The sequence below is a fragment of the Lepidochelys olivacea genome (assembly GCF_965140295.1).
Source record: "Lepidochelys olivacea isolate rLepOli2 genome assembly, chromosome: 9".
In the NCBI taxonomy this organism is placed as follows: Eukaryota; Metazoa; Chordata; order Testudines; family Cheloniidae; genus Lepidochelys; species Lepidochelys olivacea.
In genome coordinates this window covers 73,832,525-73,849,799 of record NC_140419.1, presented here as the reverse complement: position 1 = coordinate 73,849,799, position 17,275 = coordinate 73,832,525, and the positions used below count along the sequence as shown (strand labels likewise).

Genomic DNA, 17,275 nt, shown 5'->3' with positions numbered 1-17,275 from the left:
GAGGATGCTTCCTTCACTTTGGCTAACTGTTAGACAAGTTTTCTGGACCGTATGGTCACCTTAAATCACCGTCTCTAACTGCAGAAGCAGTAGGAGAATGCAAATGCACTTTATGATGCTCGCTGCCAGAAGGGACTGTAGCAGAGTTAGATGGTGTAAAGGAGGCAATAAATTGTATGAAATCTGTTCTAGAGAAAGAGGAGTGATTTAGTGTAGGTGATTACACAAAATTCTTAAACTGTTGAACTTTCTTGCTGAGGTTTATTAAATCTGTGTGCCAGATAACTGCACTAAGCACGAACTTGGCAAATTATATGAAATGATTATTCACTTTCTCACAAATATAGTGTCTAGATAATCTTTCAAATGACTACATAGAAAGGACCTCAGTACTTTTTGCTTTAAGTTCTTAGCTGTATATTTTTTCTCTCACCGAGACTTATGATCTCTACTTGTTTGGGTTGTGAACATAACTTGTAATACAGAAGTTGTAAGTCTTGCAAATAAAATAATGATAGCCAAAGAACATGTGCTATGTTGCCTGAGGAGTATGAGTAGTTTACAGACAAACTGTTGCTTAGTATAACTCTAGAATAATGGTACATTATTTAATCAAAGAGGTTTTACTGTTGTTATAGCCCTTGTCCTGTTGTGCTTAAATGACTAAACCCAAAAGCTGATTGTATTCATGGAAGATCCCTGCTGGGTTCTTCATACATGGGGGGTCAGAATCCTTGTTTGTGACCTCACAGTTCTTGCTTTAGAAATGATAATGATCTCATAAACAAAAAAACTCTCAAGGCTTAGTAGAAATATATAGTAAGAAGGGGTAAATTTATAAGAGAGAGAACTCTAGATGACATCCAGTAGTTCAACATTCAGCAATTTCTGAGGAAAAAACTCGGACTCATCTTTCTATCTTAACAAGAAACTTTATCTTTGCATATGCTGTTTACAAGTACATTGTTTAGGCCTGCCATGACTTACAGCAGGGAAAAGTTAACTTTCCATATTTGAAGACAGGTGGTTAGTTCTTACCACTTAGACTCTGCTATACGATGGTTTCATGTTTTAAGTAAATGCATGTACACGATGAAATTAAAAGTCTTGTTTCACTTATTTGGGGTCTAATCCTGCTTCCACTGCTATTGGCTTAAGTAAGAGCAGGTTTAGGCTTTTGATTCTTATGGTTTTTTCTCCTCATGTTGTTATGTTTTGTTCTCAATGATAAAGATGACATTTCAGATCTGCATTAATTCCATTCCTGCCTGTGTCTACGTGAACTCTATTGTTTTTCTTGCTCACTTTCAGTTTCTCCTGCTGCGCATTTATTTCAACAAGTCATACTCCTCTGTGACATCACAACTACTGCCATATCAAAGTTTTGATGTATAAGCAAGGGTTGTGACCACTGTATTTGAAAAAGATGGGAACAAAATTCTAAAAGGTACCCTTAGCATACCTAGCACTTAAAATATCTTCGGCTTTTTGCAAAATATTCACAAAATCTTGGTGCCCAAACTCATATTAAAATAACATGTTTCTGAAATTTGACTGGCAAGTTGATCTCAGAAACACGTTTTTGAGCAATGCACACAAAACGACCAACTTGATTAGTGGAAATAAGTAATTGCACACAACTAAGTGGATGATACACACATGACTTGAAGATATGTGCACATTGACAAAAAATGGCTTGAGTTGCACAAAATATTGAAATAAGTGTTTATTTCAATTTGTTCTTCACCAGAATCACATGGCTGGGGCTGGAGAGGAGGTAAGATATACAAAGAGAGGCAAGGGCAGAGGAGCTCCAAATGAGAAAAGAGGAGCTGATAGATGCTGTAGGAGGGTTTGAAAGATGCAGCCAGAAGAGCCAAGAGATGCAGTCAGAAAAATATGGCTAGGGCATTGGGGAGAGAGACCAACAGGACTGAAATAAAGCACGTACCTGTCCAAGGGCAAAAGCAACTCTCAGTTTAAAAGATTATACAGGAGAAAGCACATGTGCCATGTGTATAAGCCCCTTTTACCTAATTACGGAAATGAAATTTATCTTCATCTGTTTAGGGATAACTGCTACCAAGATATTTTTGAAGATGTGTTTCACATTTAACGTCACCGCTGACTATCTCGCTGTTTATATGCAGTATTCTTTTCTTCTTTTGAAAATACCAGTATCTGGAAATAAACTCACTGCTATCAATATGTTTTTGCATTCAGATCTACGCATGTAGTACGTATTAGTGATTACGAGTGCATGTGAAACAAACTTTTTCCAAATGAATTATCTTAAAATTGAACGACTGCAGCTTAGCAATATTAATCGTATGGTATACTGATAATTTGCTTAACCCGACACTTAGTTTGCCGATCAAATTATTTATTGACCAGCCTAGTATACTTTATGTCCAACAATGTCTGATAAAAATAGATAAATTGTCATACGTAATGGAATTCTCTTGTCTCTTACTAGTTGTAACATATCCTGGACACTACCGTATACATTCTGTGAATTACATAATACATTTTAAAATTCATTTTGTCATACTGTGTAAAACAGTTGTATTCCTATACCTGTGATATCAGTGAAAAGTTAGAATAAAATATTTGAAGATGTGTTGCTCTACCACATTACTTAAGCATTTTATCCTGCAATTCCAAAATGTTGTACATTCCTTTTTTATCCTCTGAGTTACAAAAACAATTATATCGCAGATTACTATGTTGATTGTATTTAAAATCATGTTCAAATGCAGAGTCATACTCAAGAATTGCTGGAAATGTAATTAGATCTCATAGTTGATTTTTTTCTCTTTCTATGTTAGTGTGATTTTTAAAAACAAACAAACAAACAAACAAACAACTTATTTCCAACTTTGCATTTTGTGCTTTTGCATTAGAATGAAAAATACCGCTGTGTAGATTAATCAAAGAATGGACATATTTAACTCTTTTTTTTTCTCACTCTTTGTCTCTGACACAATATTTTTTTAATTGAACTTGTCTAGAGAGTTCTTAAGAATGATAGAGAAATGCATCTACAAGTGAAAGTTTTGGTTGGGGATTTTTCCTCCCTACCACCAAAGTGAGGATTTTTTGTGTGGTATAATGTTGTACACACATCACCATAAACAATGTTCTTAGCCTTAGTTGTCATTAGCCATCATTATATAATTTATTTTTAGGAACCATGAAATAAAACTTTTACCTTCTCATAAGTCAGTTCATTGTAAGTAGCAACTTCGAGAATGAGTGAGTCTTTTTACAAAGCCCTAATTAAGAAATAATTTATGATATTTTGGAAGATTACTCAAATCAGAGAACAACTGATTAATTCTAATTGTAGCATTATAAAGTTTATTCTAAGATTTTAAAGCAAAAGATGTATAATATGGTTGTGTTATAACAACTTAATATACAATTACAGTAAGAACATTTGTACAAGAATGTATAATAGACCCTTAAAATCACAATTACATATGTATGATTCATATCCAACCAATGGAATATTTTCATAAGATTCTTCTGGGCATTTTTATTAGATGAATGCTGTAGTCTGTTGTGGTAGTACTGCTCTGGGTTGTCTGGTGAACATATAGTAAAATATTTCACATGAGAAAGTGTTTTCAGGTAAAGGGAACTACAGAGCAACACATGGCTGATTTTCTGTGACAAATTTAAAGTATTTTGTTAAGCTAATATTTTGTATTACTTTGGCTTGTTCACAAACAATTAAAGACTTTAGAAATGAATCTATGCAGTAAATGCAGACGTTTTATTTCATGGCATAATGAGGGTCTAGTCATTTTGTCTATTAAAAGCAAACCCATAGTCAACAATGCTCTGTCTTTTATTAGAAGAATGATGTCAAGATTATAATTAAAGCAATCCAGTCATGTGCCACTGCACAGAGCTTCCATGTGTATATTGATTTTAAATGTACACTTACGCTTCCATAAACTACTTTGCCTTTGCCTAAGTAAATATTTTGTGTTAATTCATACTTGCCAAAAACTTGTTAGTTTAGGAGGTGACGTTATATTAAATTAAAAATAATCAATTTTCTGTTTTTTTTTCTTTTGTGGACAGGAGATTTATTTAAAACATTTTATTGATGGTTCTTGCTCGTGTAGTGGACTTTGTCGGGATACAGAAAGAGACCTTTTTTCCATTTTAAAAGGAAATTACTGATACCTTTTCGGAAAAATAACTAAGATGAACATCTTTGGACTTTTGAAGTTATCTTATTTGTCACAAAATCCTTGGCTTTTGTAAAAATGCTTTTCATAGGCAAATCTAATCTGAAGAAACCACAATCAAAATTCTTTACTTTTCTGGTAGCAGTAGAGCTTTCCATCTGTAGCATAATTGGCTTTTTCCAAAAGATGAACATTTAATAGTTTTCCTGTCTACATTTATTTAAATTTTCTAGTGTAACTTCTTCAAATTGAAAATACTGTGTTTCTGGAGCAAAGACAAAAAAGCAAAACAATTAGGTATTAATGATATTCTTGTTGCATATTCAAAAGGTCTTTGCAAGCATTTCTTCTCCTTTTCCCTTTTCACCATCTCAACTGCAGAACTCTTCACTGTCACTTCAAATCACACAATTCTAAAAAGATAAAACAACATTTAAACTCATTTGCTTTGGGAAAGAAATAGAGCATTTGCACCCAATAAGCCTGATTGTGGAACTGCATGCAAATTGTGTTTTGATTTATCTCTTTTGCACTTTTTTCCATTTGAATTGATCTTGCATTAATTTTGCCAGGCGGCTCTGTGAGGCTGCAGATGTTGCCCTGTGTTTAATAAATCAATGAGACAGATCTGAATGAATCACTTCAGATGGATTCTCTGCTCGGTTTGATGTCTAGATGTTATTCTTAGCTTGTTATCATGACAGATGCATTAATGTTCCCATACACTGCCAGCAATGTCAAAGAGATTGAAGCTTTTAAAGTGGCAGTATCCCCCTTTTTCAGTTCGGTTAGAATAACTAAATTATATTTTTGCCCTGTTCCAAAAAGACAAACTTAATCAAAGGATTAATCTAGGGAAAATATTAATCTTCCGATCACCCTGTAATACAACGTTAAACATTTATAATTTCATACTGAATGATTAATTATTGTAAAATGGTGGAAATCAATATTAAAATCTAAATGTAGCATAGTTCTTTAATAGTGTAACCATTTTCTCAACATTAATATTTCATTGTAACAAGAATGACCAAAATAAATAAGACTGAGACACATTGAAAGTGTCACTATAAATAGAATATAATTGTGTCCAAATTGATTAGAGGATGGAATTAGTTTTTTAATTCTTAGTAATGCATTAAATCCAAAAGAAATGTAGCTTGGTTTAACATTTGTTTGATGCAGAAGAGGAAGCAACTTGTCTGTTGTGCTTCCATTACTGCTTCACCTTTTGTTGCTGAAAATATTACAAAAGTTGTTGATCACAGTTTATTTCTGGTCCACGTAGTCAGGTATCCACTATCTTGGAGTAGAATCCATGGATCACAGATCATAAAATAGGTTGGAGTATTCTGACTTCCACCGACTATTTTAAATTCTAAAAAAGCTTATGTAAAGCATAAAAGGTCCCTGTTATTACACTGTAATTTATCTTCCCAACTACATTAAACATAGTTATAGTGTTATGTTATTTTTTTAATGGCATTCCTTGTTTTCTCTTTAATAGGTAAATTAATATCTTGTGATTTGTTGTGAACCCTGTGAGATGCATCAGTCTAATCTCTGTCAACTTTATCACTTTAACCTTATTTCTATCTCTTTTATGTTAACATTTTATTTTTATAAATGACTAATCGTGTACAAATGTATATATTTAAAAAACTTTTTATTTTCCTTTCATTAAGTCTTTTGAGGGTAAGCGGGAAAAATCGGCTGTTACAGATGTAGTTTTATGTTTGCCTTTTTAGCATTCTTGCTACAGCAGTTCCAGTTTGATAAAGGAAACTGTATGTAATAAAAATATGCAGTATATGCAAATAACCTGATGCTTTAACATTGTTACATGTACCTTTATTTGTCCAATATATCAATGTGTGGTGTAGCATTAAACTTACAAAGCTTCCAGAAGTCACCAGCTCTACCTTAATGAAATTATACTCTGTATAGGCTGCTCTTGGGTACATGTGTGCGCTTTTTGAAGGGTGAGCTTATAGTGAACTTCAGTACAATTGAGGCCCAGAGCAAAAAATCTTTGTCAGGGAATTGTATTGCTTACTGGATAGCCTTGGAATGAGTGATCATTGCTTATTTTTAAATATTTTATAACAATTGTGTGAATAATTTTTGCTAGGGAAATCTGCAGGTGTTGGATCCTGGCTGAACAAATTTTACAAATTGGAATTCTAATTATGTCAGAACAGTTTGTCAGCGCCCACATTAAAAGACGTTGAGGCCTAGTCTTAAAGACCATATTTGGATTTTGCTCAGGTGAACGTCTCATTGAGATCAGTGCAAGTGTGCCAGAACAAGGGCTGAGTAAGAACTTATTTATACATATTGCTAGTATACGAGCCTTTGTCTTCAGAATTGGGTCCTAATGCTAAAACTTTCATTTGATTTCCTTTCTGCAAGTGATAAGTCTGTTAAGTATCAAGGAAAGAATTGGCTTGTACATGTATTTCTTCTTAGAAAGTACCATAAATAATTTTGGGCCTGATCTTTCTTCCACAGAACTAAGGATCTTTATTCTTTGCTCTGCAGATTCTTGCATTAATATGATTTTTAAATTATTTGAAGTTACGAACAAAAATGTACACCTTTAAATCGAAAATATTTGTCTAACCAATAGAATCCTGACAGGCACCCTTGCTTCCTTTTTTTTGGCAGAGTTCTTTGTGTGATTATTCTTCAGCTTAATAAAACTTATTATGTAAATGGAGATAGCTCAAAAAGCACAATTTTTAACACATCTTTATCTGAAGTACTCTAATAATAATAAACAGTAATGGCAACAAGAAAAAACAATGAAATGTACAAATGGCAATCTATATGATGTTAACATTCACAATCTGAGATTCCTTAGAGTGTTTTGAAAAGTACATTAGAGATATTGTTGTACTATGACATTTTTCTTTCAGTGTAAATTAAGGCAAGATTTTTATATGTTACAATTAAACATGAATTACCAAGTACAACAAGCACACTAGTATATAATGATTCTTAGTGATTTTAGATTTATCCTGCTTGATATTAGAACTGTCCCTTGGGGCAGTGCACTTTTGATCTTGATTCCCTATTGGTAAAGCATGGTTATCCAAAGTGACTTGGTGATAGGCATTTTTTCCTCTCATTCTACAACCTGTGAATTAGAAACATTGATACCTATTAAGTAGCGCACTTTGTAACCTGCCCTGAAATGTTCCAAAATACCAATCCTAATGAAACTTATATTCACATGCATTTCTCTCTTCCTTGGTGGCATAGCTAGGTTGCCTTTTTTTTTTATGTGTATGTGTGTTCATATATATAAAAAATTTACTGTCACACGCAATCTTAGGGAGATTACATTTCCTGTGGCGGTACATTATTTTGACCTGTTAAGCCTGTTTTGCTTGTTAGTGTATTTGTCAGAGCCTCCTTGATTCAGTTATAAATACTGCCCCCCCCCTCCCCAAGTACAAAGAATCAAAACAAATGAGTAGCACCAATTTTATTGTCGTACAATGATTTTTAAGCAAGTTTGCTTGTTATAATGTAGTGTGTATTTTAAGGTCTAAAATGTTCAGTTTCAGTTGTGTCTGATGATCTTACCAAGTTTCTGGCAGCTGATATCTGGTAGCAGCATTTAAGCTACATTTAGTCTATCTGCTATTTAAGTGATGGGTTAAAAAGAAAAAAGTAATATTGATTGGTCTCTGGATTAAAGTTTGAAATCGACAACAACCTGAACACAAAAGGCTTTTTTTATGATTTCTCAGCTTGCCATTGATCTACCAGTTTTATTGCACTCATTATTTATTAAAAGAATTTGCAAGCTAAACATAACGTTAAGCTAGTTTGCACACAGGGACCGCACTTAGGAAATTGAATGGAAATTGCATTAGAGATGAACATCTGTGCTATTTTTCCACTCATGTGTTTATGGGTTTGTATAAAAGGTGTATTGGATTAACAGTTATAACCATTATAGCTTGCAGCAATACGTTAGACACTGAGCATTTAGTTGTTATTTAGAAGGAAGTCTCTTTTTTGCTTATCTTAAAGGTATGGTAATACCATCATAGACAATGTTTTGATTATCTTATTCTTTGTTAATGCATCTGTTACAGTTTATTCATGTATAAAACTCAAGATATCTGACAATATTATGCATCTGATATATTACCGATGCAGCCTAAGGCTGTATTATTAATTTATTTAATTGAAGGTTTCTGGTAACACTATTAACTAAAGGATTGCAGTATGAGTAGTTTACACATCACCAAATACTGACATAAAATATGGTCTTGTTTTATATTTATAATATACAGCATATACATATGCATAATGTAAATTTTGACAACTTTATCTAGCAATTCAGATGACTTGCTGTCCTTCTTAATCTGAATCATTTCTATGACACTTTGCAGCAGAAAACCCAGTGAAAATCTTAAATATTTTGAGATCCTTTTCCCTTCAGTATACATGTCTAATTGTCCTCAGTACTAGTAAAAGTTATATGTGGCACATCAGAATGGACCTCCTAGAGGTTTGGGATCATCTTCTATAATACAGTGTTGTTTGTGTTATCCTTTTGAAATAAAGAGCTGTAATAACTAGTACGGGGTGCAGGGATATTTTTAGATATCAGTTTTAAAATAGAGTGAAATAATGCAATAGTGGCTTCAGGGTTCTTTGAATTAAAAAGTATATTTTTAGAAGTAAACTATTTCAGGTTTATTTAGTTTTTAAAAATATGTGCAGTCAGTTACATTTATGATTGGAATGAGTTTAAGTGCATCATCACTTGCATCATCAATGCATATTCCCTTTTGTTGCTGTACTCAGTAGTCCACATCTCACTGGCCCATCAGATTGGTAACTCTTCAGAGTATCCCATGTCAAGTAGGAGAAATGGCTCTGTTCTTCATGTCAGAAGATTATGTTGACCCTTTTTGCCTCCTCTTGGAGAAATGACCCACTTCTTCACTTAATACTGTAAACAGGGGCTGTATTTCTCAATATCAAGAACAACTGAGTTCCTCAGGAAGAAAAATCCAGTGCTTTTGGCCTTTTTTCTGTTTAATTTTGTGAACATTGTTAGTGCTCCTTGTCATTTTTGCTCCCAGCCCCAGTCCCCCTGTGATCAGTTTTCAGATACTATCACATAACACATCTGAACCTATAAAGAAATTTAGGTAGAAATTGGATTTAAGGTCTAATTGAAATTTGCATCAGTGGGGATGTGGTTTGTTAATCCGTTGTAATGGGACCTATATATGTACATACAGAATTAGAATACTCAAAAAGAAAATAAAAGCCATCTCCCCAGTTCCATTACTGTGTGAGAGATTCCTAGGAATACTCCAGAAACTAACTTCAGGACCCCTGCAAAAGATTGTAATTTAAGGATATTTCATATATTGTGTGTGGGCACATAATGAAAATAGAATTTTCAGCACATACCTTTATTTTTCATTATACCTATCCTGTGGATTTGTCTAAAAATGACTGTATATATGTATTCTCACTATGTCTTTTCCTTAATTACACCAATCCTCAGAACCTTAGTCATGTTTTTGTCTGTTTACCAAGTTTCCAGGAAAAGTGAAATTAAAACAAAACACTTAATTTTGATTAGTTTAGTAATTAATAATGATCTTACTACCACGAGCAAATAGAAAGCTTAGTCCCAGTATACTTAGACAACACAGGGTGGTACACTGTGGTGTGGACGTTGAGATGATCACATTACATGGCAATAATGAAGCCATGAATATATGCCAAGCCAACCTTCTAATATTTAAAATTGAGAAGAAATATCTTTGTACCCCTTCTGCCCCCCAAATTACTTGCTAAATTTCTGAGGACATGCATGTTGATGAAATAGTGTGGGTTTTGTTTCCAAGGGGGAATGAGTGTAGAAAACGCATTCAGTTCTGAGCACAAAGAAGTCTATTGTATCTTTTTATAACAACCCAAATCCCTGCATTAGAACGAGTTAGTTACTTCAATGTAATAATGACACAGGTGTTCAACATAGAAAAAATTAAAATATTTTGAGAACAGTAAATATACTATACTGAATCCATGTACTATAAGTGGATTTTAAACTATTGCATATTATGCATTTGGTAGTGGATAAATGCCGGTCATACTACTTTTGCCCTGCAGCAGGCTCAAACTTTGACTACTGGACTTGATTTTTTAACAATAAATACCATCACAAAGGACCTGCTGCAGGCAAACATGAACTCTATTGGGTTTTGCAAAGTTCTTGGACATATTTCATACTTCATAGCTCTGGAGGTGGCTTTATTGTCTTGGGGATATATTTTCCTTAGAATGCATGTGTGTAGTTAGTTCCTATCCAACTTAAAAAGTTATGATCACACATTGTGCTCGTTGAAACACTGTTGAAAAATAGAAATTAGAAAGGCTTTTAACTTTTCATCCTCCTTGATTCTACTTTCTCTCCATTTCGGAATGTACAGGTAGATCGCTATAATCAAAATGGTGGCAGATATAAAACAAGAGAATATGAAATCGGAACAAAACCTTGAACAATAACCTAACATCAAAAGCACATATCATTTAAAAAAAAAAAGAATTGTGCTTTCTCTAGCTGATGAGCATATTACTGAAACAGCAGGCTTTTTGTAGATAAAGTGTATTGGTTTTCTGTGGCACTTGTAGTATCTGAGGGCTTCACAAACGTTGAATTAATATTGCCTTACAGCCTCATGTTAGGTAGGGAAGTATTACTATCCCTGTTTTGCAGAAAGGAACTGAGGCACACAGGTAATAAGTGATTTGCCATCATCATACAGGAAGTCTGTAGAAGATCTAAGAACAGAACTCAGATTTCTTGAATTTCAGGTCAGTGCCTTCACCACAAGATCATCCTTTCTCTCTATCAAGCTTTCTATTATAAGACCAAGTTTTTTTTTTTCAGCTGAAATTTCTCAAAATTGCTCTCTCTCCAGGGAAAAGTATTTTGGGGGCATTTCACGTTAATCAGGCATGGTATTCTGAATAAATGAGTTTAAAAACTAAGTGTTTTGAGCTTTGAAAAATCTTGACTTTTTTCTGGAACTGTGTATTTCCAAAACTCCTTAACCTAGAAACTCTAAATTTTATTCATTCAGCCTCACTGAGCATTGTGTCTGTTTAGTATTTTGCATGATTTTAAAGATTTATTTCTTGTTTGTAGTACCTATAAAAATTTAAATTTGGCTGCCTCTCTCCAGTGGATTTTACAAATTTGGCTGGCAGTTGGTCAAAACTTTGGGGCATGTGTTTTGTAGATTACCCTTAGTTAGGAAATGTACAGGACTTAATGGAGTTTTCATAGTTCAGAATACAGTATTGGGCTGTGGGGATGGATTTTAAGAATTGTGTAAGTTCTAAAGCACAAGAAGGAAGGTAGAGTCTGGAACAGAAGACAGAACCCTTGTCAGATGTACTCTGATGCAGATATTACAGGAGAGCATGGCGAGTTTATAAATCCTTAAATACATCTTTTCTGTAGAATGTATGTAGACACTCCATCTCCTATACATTGTCCAATTTATTCCTTGACCAAGGTTGTGAAGCACGTTAATGTATGTGTTTTAAACGTTAGCTCTGCAAAAGGCTACAGCCCTGGCAGAGTTTAGAAACTGTGCTGGTGTATGGCTCTGATTTCTGTCAGCCTAACAGCTCAAGTTATTGGCGATTACAGGCTCTGCTGGTGTGGTATTTGGTTTGAATACCATGTTTTGTGTTTCACTGAATGGTAACTGCTTTTTATATTGCACCTATAATTATAGCCATGTACATAATCTGCTATATGTTTTTCTGACCATCTGTAGCATGTTTGTATGTATCAACATTGTAAATCTTTTCTAAAATGCTGAAGTCATCAATTGGAAACATGAATATCAACCGCACTCTTGCTGATAGCCCCTTTTAACCCTGCCATTGATATGGAATGTCATGTGAATCCCTGTGGTCAGGAGACAAATTTCTGCCATCCTTGAACTGGTATCCTTAGGAGGCCATAACTCCTCCTCACAGCATTCATTAAAGAGAGGAAGATGGGCCATAGACGATCACATGCAGCATGCAGTTTACTGGTGGGCAGTTGCCATACCAGCATCATCCATATCAGCTCCTGGAGAAAGATAATGGAAAGGAGCTGGATTAACTGTAGAAGCCACCAAGCTCACTGGCCACCTGCCACCAAGCCTGGTGCCATCTACAAGGTCACAGCAGATCTTATTATTTAATACTTTAAAAAAAAGAAAAACAGCCCTGCATACAGCGATATAATTCTATTGTGAGATTCTGGCGATATCAGAAAGTAAGATAATGGAGTGTGTTTGTTTAATTTCTTTCATTGAGCTGTTGCAGATATGTTATTTTCTTATTCAGTTAGAATGTTTCTTCTCAAGACATGGGCTGCATTTTCAAACAAGAGTGTAATGGGCACTCCCACCAACATGAATGTGTACCCTTTGCACATGCAAATCCCCACATTTGTACAAGTTCTCACTAACGTGCAAATACCTGTTTTCCTCATGCAAATGTGGGATTCTTCATGCACAAGTGCATCCTTTGTTGCACCTTTGCCTGAAAACATGATTCTATTTGTTTACATCTTATATAAAAAAAAACCCTTTTAGTGTTGATGTCACTTTAACAAGCCTGTATGTGATGCTTGCTGCTCTAGGGATTTCAGTAATTATATATTTTATAATTGTTTTAAATGCACTATGAATATTTTAACTCACACTTAATAGTGCAAGATTAATTGCATAGTTCTTTGAGTGATTGCACCTGCCCATTCCACTGTAGATGTGTATACACTGATTGCATGGTTGTTGGAGATTTTTTTTTTTTTCCACTTGGTGGTTCCTGTCAGGGCATTGTGAGCGGCCTCTGCTGCATCGTGCTGTTGCATGCAAGTAGAAAGGGTGGAGCCACCACCAACCCTGCTCAGTTCCTTCTTATCTCCCATGAATATTGGAGTGTGTGTTCCTTGTAATTGCAAGTCCTTCCCTCCTTCTTCTTGTATATACTACCAGTTTTACTGGATTAGAGTAGTTTATAAAATTTTAGATAGATTTAGAGTTAAGTTTTAGTTTTTAAGACTTTGGCTTCACAGGTCCTCACTTGGGTCCTGGTCCTGGTAATGGGATCATGCCTCAGTAGAGGCATGCTGGAGTGTGCTCAGAGAGGAAGCATGCCCCGAGATGGTGCTCAGGTCAAAGGGGGTCATTTATTCTGGAGTCTGGGTTGGGCCTTTTGAGACCAATTCCAGAAGTGACTGCACCTACTTTGTTGGTTCAACCATTGGCACCTCAGATTCAGGATTTGTTCTTAGTACTGTCTACACTGGAGGCTTATGCTGTAGTTTGGGAGATGCTAAACCTCTTGGTAGCGGTAGTGCACACATCTACAGTGGAACCGACACACGCGATACATCTAGAAGACCAACAGTTACAGAAAAGGTTAGTCGCTGCTAACTACAATGAAGTAGCAGAAGAAGTGAACTTAGAAAGTTCCACCACTGCTTCTAGTACCATAGATTGAAAATATAGATTTCAGTGTACTCTCACTGAAGTCAACAAGTCGTGCCATTGAACTCAGGGCTCTGTATGGAGTATCACAACTGTGGTCTTCAACCTTAAAACACTGAAAACAGTGGAAGTCTTTTAATGGAGTTTAATGGGCTTTGGATCAGAGGATGTAAATAGAAGAATAAATGCTTTTTCAATACTTAGAATACGTTTTAGATGAAAGAAACATACATGGAAGGTTTTTTAAGACAAGTGTTATTAAAAACATGTTACTAATAGGAATGTTAAAATTAAGTTCTGTGAGTTGAGAGGCAAAATGTCTAAGATTATCTAGAAGTGTAGCAACGCTGTATTCCCTTCCCCCAAAAGGGGCCACTTAACTGTGTGATGGGAAGCCAGCCACCCTGCCCCACTCCCTACTAAGTGTCCAGTCAACCCCCCTAAACTTGTAAGGAGCACTTGCCTTTCCTCCTCTGGATCAGGCTGTTGCTGCTCCAGGCTTCCTTCTCCCACTGTACAAGCTCCTGCATATGGAATGGGATGGGGAGCTCAGCTATATCCTCAACCCCTAGTCCCCTAAGGGATCTGCTCACCTCCCTTAGCCAAGGAAAAACCTTTGCTACACAGCCACACTAGTTGAAATTTGGGAAGTTAAGGCACAGCCCAGTGTGGCTGTGGCCAAGATTCCAATGAAAATTAGGGAATCTGGGGCACAGCCCAGTGTTGCTATAGCTAGGATCCCTGCCAAAATCCCTGTCCAACACGTGTGCAGCAGCTGGCAGTCTGCAGCCTGCAACAGATGACTCTTTACAGTGGTTGGCCCTGGATTTTGGGGAATACCTCATTCAAGGGTTACTGACTCCTAGCACCTATTGAGGTAGGGTAGAGAGAGGAAACTGCTCCTGGGGAAGGAGCATCATGTTAGCTCAGAAGAGCGGAAATGGTTTCCTCCATATTCACATAGCCTAGGGGTAGAGACAAACCCCCAGGGAGGCATCCCATAGCAAGGGGTGAGGGGCTCATGAATCCCTTCCCTACCTGATGCTGGGTAATTAAAACCCAGGTGTAACAGCTTACTTAAAACCAGGTTTTCAAGTGGTGGGCCACCTGGGTACACATTTGTTTTCAGAAAGGGTCGATTCAAAAGAAGATACAAGCGAGTTGACTTCATTGCACACTGGGTTTGCTTGTCCGGAGACAAGGTAGAGATGGGCAGGTATCTCTATTCCATATTAATAAACTGGGAGACTTTTTTTAGGAGTTAGCTAGAACGGAGGCATCCAAGATTACTTTGCATGAACTACAAGCTTGGCCATCTTTAGTTTCACACGCCAGGTAGTGCCCTTGGGATGGGTGTTTTATGCTTGGTGGCCTCCTCAGTCAAAGCCAGACCCCAATTTTTTGAGGGAAAATTAAGAGGTGGAGCTTTTGAGCGTTGGACAGTATTTTAGTCAGTGCAATAGGGTTTCCTTGAAGGGAGGATGGGGTACAGGAGTCAGACCTGAAAGTTGAGTGGTACTCATTGGATCTGGGAAGGGATGAGAGCATAATCCTATGGGAGCTCTTTCCCATTCTAGTGGTGGTGACTACCTATAAGAATGAAGTCCAGGGCAAGGGAGGCAATTCAGGCAGGGGTCCTCATTGGCAATGGCCAGTTCTTCAAATCACTCAGAATATGAGTGGGTGGAATTTAAGAGTTGGTGCAGGGAACCAGTGAGGAGCCCATTCGGATACAGCGAGACCAAGGGCAGCTTAGTTCTTTTAGTGACCAATTTTGTCTTAATGCAAAGAAATTAGCATTTGGAACATTCATAAGAACATAAGAATGGCCATACTGGGTCAGACCAAAGGACCATCCAGCCCAGTATCCTGTCTACTGACAGTGGCCAATGCCATTAATGGACTTAACATCCATGAATTTATCCAGTTCTCTTTCAAACCCTGTTATAGTCCTAGCGTTCACAACCTCTTCAGGCAAGGAGTTCCACAGGTTGACTGTGCGCTGAGTGAAGAAGAACTTCCTTTTATTTGTTTTAAACCTGCTATTCATTAATTTCATTTCGTGGCCCCTAGTTCTTATATTATGGGAACAAGTAAATAACGTTTCCTTATTCACTTTCTCCACACAACTCATGATTTTATAAACCTCTATCATATCCCCTCTTAGTCGCCTCTTTTCCAATGTGAAAAGTCCTAGCCTCTTTAATCTCTCCTCATATGGGACCCGTTCCAAACCCCTAATAATTTTAGTTGCCCTTTTCTGAACCTTTTCTAGTGCCAGTATATCTTTTTTGAGATGAAGGGACCACATCTATACACAGTATTCAAGATATGGGCTTACCATGGATTTATATAAGGGCAATAAGATATTCTCCGTCTTATTCTCTGTCCCTTTTTTAATTATTCCTAACATCCCGTTTGCTTTTTTGACTGCCGCTGCACATTGCGTGGACGTCTTCAGAGAACTATCCACGATGACTCCAAGATGTTTCTCCTGATTAGTTGTAGCTAAATTAGCCCCCATCATATTGTACTTTAGTTGGGGTTATTTTTTCCAATGAGCATTACTTTATACTTATCCACATTAAATTTCATTTGCCATTTTGTTGCCCAATCACTTAGTTTTGTGAGATCTTTTTGAAGTTCTTCACAGTCTGCTTTGGTCTTAACTATGTTGAGCACATGTATATTTGGAAGTGTGGGGGAATTTACTCCACTTCTCCATCAGGGTTAATGAGGAGTTTGGCAAGGAAGAATTTAGATAGGGCTTTGGCATATGGAAATCTGACTCCCTGTTTCTCAGAGTGTCAAAAAACTAATTGAGAGGGCAAGGTGGGTCATAGTGCTTCAAGAATGTGGGGAAACTGGGGTTGGTTGAAGGGATGGTCTCTACCAGTGTTAATAAAGGCTTAAGCAAGGAGGGATTTTGATAGGGCTTTGGAATTAATGGATCTGCAGTTGGTAGGAGGGACTTGACACCTGACTTGCAGGGTATCAGCAACCAATTAAAAGATGACAAGGAGAGTTATAATATACAAGAATGTGGGGGCGGCTAGGATTTGCTTAGTTGAAGCAGCATAGACTTGCTTATTGTATGTGCCACTGTTTTCTCACGGGGAAAAGAGTTACAGTAGAACCTCCAAGTTACAAACACTTCGGGAATGGAGGTTGTTCGTAACTCTGGACAAAACGTTATGGTTGTTCTTTCAAGTTTACAACCTAACATTGACTTTATACAGTTTTGAAACTTTATTATGCATGAGAAAAATGCTGCTTTTAACCATCTTAATTTCAATGAAACAAGCACAGAAAGAGTTTTAATACCTTGTCAAATCTGTTTTAAATTTTCCCTTTATGTATGTATGTATGTATTTATTTATTTTATTTGGTAGTTTACATTTGACACAGTACTATATTCATTTGCAGGGTTTTGTTTTTGTTTGTCTCTGCTGCTGCCTGATCACGTACTTCCGGTTTCAAATGAAGTGAGTGGTTGATTGGTCAGTTCGTAACTCTAGTGTTTGTAACTCT

At 36.3% G+C, this 17,275-nt stretch overlaps 1 protein-coding gene across 7 annotated transcripts in view; it reads left to right on the top strand.

Moving 5' to 3' along the window:
- The window catches only part of DACH2 (dachshund family transcription factor 2), a 455,869-nt gene that overhangs the window by 1,342 nt on the left and 437,252 nt on the right, over nt 1-17,275 (top strand). The window lies entirely within an intron of this gene.